This window comes from Triticum aestivum, chromosome 3B (assembly GCF_018294505.1).
Source record: "Triticum aestivum cultivar Chinese Spring chromosome 3B, IWGSC CS RefSeq v2.1, whole genome shotgun sequence".
Taxonomy (NCBI): Eukaryota; Viridiplantae; Streptophyta; class Magnoliopsida; order Poales; family Poaceae; genus Triticum; species Triticum aestivum.
Window position 1 is genome coordinate 156,466,272 of NC_057801.1, and position 7,124 is coordinate 156,473,395.

Here is a 7,124-nt window from a genome sequence, read left to right on the forward strand (position 1 = left end):
GGACGTGGCCGGGCGGCCGACAGAGCGATGTTGGCCTGAGGTCGGGGCGCGGGGTGCCGCGGTCGACGGCCAGCGAAGGCGGCGGACTCCGGCGACGGCGGGCGCGAGGGGCCGGGCGGGCGGCGGCGCACAGGGTCCGACCCGGGCCCCAGATGGGCTCGGGCAGGCTCCGCGAGGGCCTGGCGGGCTGCGGCGGCGGGGAAGCCAGGGAGGCGACAAGTGGCGGTACGCGATTCGATGGGGCGAGCGGGGTGGACGTGTCTGGCGCCGGGCGAACACGTCCGGCGGCGGCGAGGGAAAATCTTAGGGTTTGGACCCGAAAATGGAGGGGAAGGGGCGTTTATATAGGTAGGGGAGCTAGGAGAGTCCAAATGAGGAGCGGTTTTCGCCCACACGATCGTGATCGAACGACCAAGAGCATGGAGGGGAGTTAGATGGGTTTTGGGCCACTTTGGAAGGGGTGTTGGGCTGCAAAGAGAGAGGGGCTTTTGCGGTTACCCGGTTAACCATTGGAGTATCAAACGACCTCCAAATGGCACGAAACTTGACAGGCGGTCTACCGGTGGTATACCAAGGCCGCTTGGCAAGACTCGGGCCATTCCGAGAAAGTTTAACACCCACTCACAACAGGAGACAAAAGAGGAACGCCGGAGGACATAGGAGCGCCGGATTGCAAAACGGACAATGGGGAAAATGCTCGGAAGCATGCGACGAACACGTATGCAATGCAATGCACATGATGACATGATAAAATGCAACACACAAGCAAATGACATGGCAACGACGGCGAATAACTGGCGGACACCTGGCACATCGAATCTGGGGCGTTACACTGTGTTTGATGAAGATGATATTTTTTGTCCCCGAACATTTGATGTGCAAATTTTTTATAATGATTGCATGCCTCCTATTTATGATGATTATAACGATGGAAGTGGATTTGGAGAGGTCATGACTTTGTTTAGTGATGAATCCACCATTTTGGATGAGGCTTCAATTGACTAGGATAACAAAGTTGCTATCTATGATGATTATGGTGATGACATGTATGCTATAAATAATAATGATAACCGTGAAACTTTTCATCATGATTTTACTTTTCAATCACATGATTGTTATTTTATTGATTTTGCTCCCACTACTATTCATGAGAATAATTTTTCTTATGTGGAGAGTAGTAACATTTCTATGCTTGTGGATCATGAAAAGAATGATTTATGTGAAAGTTATATTGTTGAATTCATTCATGATGCTACTAAAAATTATTATGAGGGAGGAACTTATGCTTGTAGGAATTGCAATAATATCAAGTTCCCTCTCTATGTGTTGAAAATCTTGAATTTATGTTTGTTTTGCCTTCCTATGCTAGTTGATTCTTGCTCCCAAAAGTTATTTTCTCACGAAATCCCTATGCTTAGGAAGTGGGCTATGATTAAATGTGCTTGCCTTGTGTTTCATGATGCTCCTGTTATGTTTCAATTCATATCTTTTATGCGAGCATCATTGAAATCATCATGCCTAGCTAAAAGGCATAAAAGAAAAGCGCTTGTTGGGAGACAACCCAACACTTTTACCTACTATTTTTGTGTGTTAGCATGATTATGCTACTATAGTAATCATGTGTCGGGGGGAAACTGACCCACGAACACCTATGAGGCCGGCGGACCGGGCCCCTTTCGGTTCGGCGGGGGGGGGGGCGGAGGTCGCACGAAGAGCAGATCGAGGCGAAGCACACGAGCGGTTTACCCAGCTTCGGAGCTCTCCGGAGAGATAATACTCCTACTGCTGCTTGTCTGGCTCTGTTATCTTGTGTTCTTGCCCTCGAGAGAGCGTGGTCTCTATCTGGTTTACAAATGAGTCCGAACCCTCCCCCCCCCCCTCTACGTTGCGCATGGGCCTCCTTTTATACGTTAAAGGGGTCACCGACAGGGGGCAACGTAGAGGAGGGTAAAAACGTAAAAAGCGAGGTAGTTGATACAGTTGCGTGTACAGTGTACCCTACCTAACTCTGACGGCAGGGGACAAGGGCATTAAATGCCCGTCTGAGTCGCCCGAACAGTGCAGAAAAGGACCGTTAGGGGCGCCACCGTTTGCCACGATGGCGATCTTGTCAGCTTCGCATGCCACTGCGCACCGCTGGCTGCACAGCCTCCCGCCACGCGTGCCTGGAGAGGTCCCCAGAGCGACACGTTGGTGGATGCGCTGGAGCGTGGGCGCAGAGTGGCCGCCTGCCGCGGCAAGCGCCTTGCCGCTGCTGCTATCTTGTCGGGCCCGGAGGCTTGTCGCTCACCGGGATTCGAGGTACCTTGGTTAGTCTTCCCGACAAGCTCCTCTTCCCGGGGCCTTGTTGCCTTGCCGGAGCGCGTGGCGCGTCGCGGCAAGTTCCTTGGAGCGCCTTGGTTGGCCTTCCCGGCAAGCTCCTCTTGCCGGGGTCTTGTCTCCTTAGCTTAAATACTTAGTTCTTGGATGGCTCCAAGGGAACCTTGGGAGATCTTGGCATTCGCCCGGCAAGCTTTTGCCGCGGGGTGCTGCAACTGCCCGTGCACAAGTTTGGGGTACTAGGGTACCCCTGTTCTAGTACACCGACAGGAGCCCCCGGGCCTGGGCCAGACACGGTGCCGAGCGCTGTTGGGCCAGGCCCAAGACAGGGCACGGGCACACGCGGGCTGGGCCACGCCAAATCTTACTCCGTATCCACCGCGCTCCCTCATAACGGCATGCGTTGAATGCGGCATCGTGGAGGAGATCGTGGGTGGTTGTTTATTGGGAAGGGCGAAACGTCCGCCCCGTCCCTCTTTATAAGCAGAGGAAACGGGGGCAGTTCGTTCCCCCTCGCTGGTTGCTGCTATTCCTTCTTCATAAACTCCGCCGCTCCCCCCTTCTTCTCGAAGCCGAGAGAGCAGCGCTCCGCCATCCATTGCCACCAGCATCACCACGCCGTCGACCTTCCCCACCACCTCCGCCATGGCCCCGAAAGCCGACAAGGGAAAGGGTGTGAAGTCGGCCGAGGCGCAGCGGCTCACGGCGCTGCGGAAGGAGCGGGCGATCTTCACCCCCCAGCTCGGCGTGCAGGAGCTGAGGGAGTACTTCTACCTCTTTTGGGCGACGGAGACGCGTGCGCATCCGCGCACGAGGGTACTCCCGGCCACTGCCTCGGAGTTGGCTCCAAATGGGTACCCGTTCTTCCCGCTATTCTTCTATTGCGTGCTCTGCCCGCCCTTCTCGGAGTTCTTCTATGATATTATGAACACATATGGCTTCCGCTTCCTTGACTTCACCCCCAATGCTGTCCTGACCATGGCAGTTTTCGCACACTTGTGCGAAAACTTTGTCGGAGTCCACCCTAGTGTTGCCCTTTTCCGCCACTACTTCATTCCTCGGGTAGAGAGAGGAGAGCCGCTTGCCGGAGGGATTGCCTGGGTCTCGAGAGTCGGCAAGAAGGAGGCGTACTTGGATGGTGAGCTCCGCAGCAAGTGGGAGGAGTGGAGAGCGGAGTGGTGCTGGATCGTCGAGGAGAATCCGCAGCCCTTCACCGCCGTGCGCCAAACTCCAATAGTGCGCGGCAATGACTGGAGCAACGTGGCCCCGGAAGACGAGAGGCTGAAGATCGCCATCACTAGGATTCTTCGCCTCAGGCTTGCCGGGCTCACCGTACGTGCTGTCGGGGCCGATTTCCTCCGCCGCCGCATTGCCCCCCTGCAGGAGAGGGGGAGGCCCGCCTGGGAATTCAAGAATTCGGCGGACATCATGAGGCTGCGGCCGGGCCTCAACTACAACTTCACCATCTTGGAGTTGGATGCTATGCTTTTGGAATTATTCAAACGCGACCCCCAGCACCCATTCACACTGCCGAGGGGCGTAGTTCCTTTGTGCAATAACTCTTCGCTTGACCGGATCCGCGCCATGATGCCGTTGTGTGATTCACACGGCCTCGTCCCAACTTGGCAAGAGCCTGCGGATGATGTTGTGCGAGCGTTCTCCGACACCTTGGAGGAAGTGCCGGTCCGCGATGATGAGCAGAAGAGCCTCACCCGTGACACCACCGACGAGGAGCTGCAGCTCATCGCCACTAGGGCAGAAGAGGCTGCGGCCGCAGCTGCCGCGGGTGCATCCGGGTTCACCGTGGAGGAGGCGGAGGCTGCAGAGGCGGTAAACCTTGCCGAGCGCGCGGAGTTCATGGGCGAGGAGGAGCCTGCCGGTTCCGAAGCCGAGCCGAGCGAGGCCGGCGAGGAGGAGGCTGAGCCTTCAGAGAACTTGCCGCAGGCGGAGCCCCTGGCCCCGCCAAGGAGGCGCCTTCGCAGGGCCGGGGACGCAGCGGGGCGGCAGCCGGCTCCACAGCCACCAAGCCGCGTGACGCGCTCTACCGCGGCAAGCAATGTTGCCGCGGGAGCGCCTCACGCAACAGCGGCAACTGGAGCGGGATCTTCCCGGGTCACTGCCACTGCCCCCGCCAAGCGGGCAAGGGATCCCACTCCTCCACCTCGCCGCACCGGAGGAGGGCCGGACTTCGATCTTTCTGCGCTCAGCTCCGACGAGGAGGAAGAAGAGTGAGTTTCTTTGGTGCTCTTGTAGTTCTTCAATCTTGCTGTTTATATCTTGTACCTGACTTGCTCCAATCTGGATGCCTTTCTTCTCAGAACGCTGGCCCAGAGAGCGGCGAAGAGGGCCAGGGCCGCGGTGATCGTCATCGAAGATGACCCCACCTTGTCGATAGGGGGTGGGTCCGAGATCACCTTGACGGACCCGGCAATCACTCCTCAAAGCAGCCCCCAGCGCAGCCCCCAGCGTAAGTTCATAGTTTTAGCCCTCCGCTGTCGGGCGCGCTTGAGTGCTTTTTCCTTTGCTGATATCTTATTTGTTGACTTGTGCAGGAGCAGAACAGTCTCATTAGGAGCGCCCGGAGGCTGGTCCCGAAGTGCCACCTGCTTCGACTGCGCCACCAAGGGAGGAGTTCCCGGTAAGGGAGCGCTCTTCGGCAAGGGAGAACTCTCCGGCAAGGGATGGCACTGCTGATCCTGCGGCGACCGAGGCCGCAACTGGAGATCTTGGTGCAGGTAATCCACTTACCCAGAAACTTTCCCTTGGGTTCTGCTTCTTCCGTTTTTCCTTTCTTGGATTTTTGATTGATTTTCCTCCCCTCTTCGTTCTTCAGACCCATCTATGGCTGAGCCAATGGAGACAGAGGGCGCCGGCGAGGAAGGTGCCGGTGCTGATGAGACTGCCGGCAAGGAGGCCGCCGGGGCTGCTGTTGCGGAAGCCGGCGAGGGGTCGGGCGATCGCACTGATGACCCTGAGGCCGCAGGAGCGCCGGGCGCTGCGCCGACCGCCGAACCCTCTGCCGCTTCTGCGGAGCCGGGCTCTAAGGAGCCCCAGTCCGGCGCCTACTTGAAGGCCGGCGACGACATCTTCATCAAGCTACCCTGGGCATCGAGCTCCATGGCGCCAGTCGAGGGGGAAGCTTTTGACAGGGAGGTGCTCGACTCTGCTGGGCTGTCGTTGGTTGACGCGCCCGGCAGCAGCAGTGGCGAGCCCGAGGAGGAGCAGCTGCTGCGGAAGCTCCTGTCACTCTATCGCGCCCGGCAAGCCAAGCTGGCTTCCCGGGAAGCGCTCGACTTGCCGGGAAGCGCTCGACTTGCCGGGAAGCGCTCATCGCGAAGGCGGGAGTGGACATGGAGAAGCGCGCGGAGGAGCTCTGGGGCCAAAATCAAGAAGCTCTCCGGTCTCTGGCGCATGAGCGAGAGCGACTCGACGAGGAGCGTACGGCCTTCCTTCTCGAGAAGGCCGAAGCTGAGGAGGAGCAAAGGCTGGCCGCCGAGAAGCAGTCCGCGCGGGAAGGTGAACTAGTGCAGCGGAAGGCCAACCTCGACAGCTACGAGGAAGAGCTTGCCGAGCGCGAGCAGGCACTTGGCGGGGCGCTCAAGGAGGCAAAGGATGCTGCGGCAACTGCAGAGGCCACCAAGAAAGAGCTGGAGGAGAAGGTGGCGCAGCTGGAGGCCGATATTGGGAAGAGCGGCGAGGAGCTTGCCGCGCTCAAGCGTGAGCGCGAGAAGGATGCTGCCGCCCATGGCGAGCTGCAAGGTCTTCTCGCTGAGAGGGTCAAAGAGCTCCGTGCCGCCAAGGATTCCAAAGCAGACCTGGAGCTGAAGTTGGCCACGCTGACGCAGACGCTGGAGGCCGCCAAGGAGCGGGAGAGGACCTTGTCGGAGAAGGTCAAGGCCGACGTGGCGCTGTTGAAGAGCATTGCAGTTACCCAGAACTCGTTCAGAGACACTGTGGAGCACTGGACCGAGGGTCTGGTGAACATTGCCACAGTCATCAACGAGGAGCTGGCACAGCTGGGGATGGAGGACTTTGGGTATCCTCCCGACGAGAGTCTCCAACCCAGCGCCAAGCTCAGCCTGTTCTTCAAGGGTGTGGCGACGGCACTCCAGCGGCTCCGGGAGAGGATCCCGAAGCAGCTGGCCGACGAGTCACACAAAATCTGTGTCGGGGTTCTCCAGAAGGTGCTGATGAAGGTGGCCTTCCGCAATCCAGGCCTTAGCTTCACCAACGTCCTCAAGTCCTTGCCACCCGACGCCGATCTGGATGCACTCAAGGCCCTTGTCGCACCCATTGTGGACAAGGTGAGCGATATCAAGAGGGTCGAGGGCGGATGCGTAGATTAGGCCGCCCATTTCTTCTTTTCCCTTGTCGCTGCTAATCATGTTATGAAAACAGTCTGTTAGAGCTGCGACAAGTTATCTTGTAATATAACTTTATTTCTGTTATCAATTGCTATGTTATTTCCTCTACTAGATTCCTTCCTTTGTATGTTTTTACCCTACGCTTCTAGGGAACTTGTCGGCACAAGCGCCCGAGCCGTGAGCGCTGAGTGCAGGACTTCAGCAGCCTGCTGGCGGCGCTGCTTCCGACAAGAAACCTTGTCGCGACTAGATGCAGCACACTTAAGTTGTTGAGCGGACTCGAAACAAAGTAAGGGCGCAACTAGCCACGAGTTGGTTCCTCCGCGCACAGGTTTTCCATACAAAGCAGGGTCGTTCGAGGAAGATAACTCAAAAATTTAAAAAGTGATTGCTCAAACTTTGGCAACTTAGCTTTTCTGTCGTTTGCTTCCCGGCAAGGCA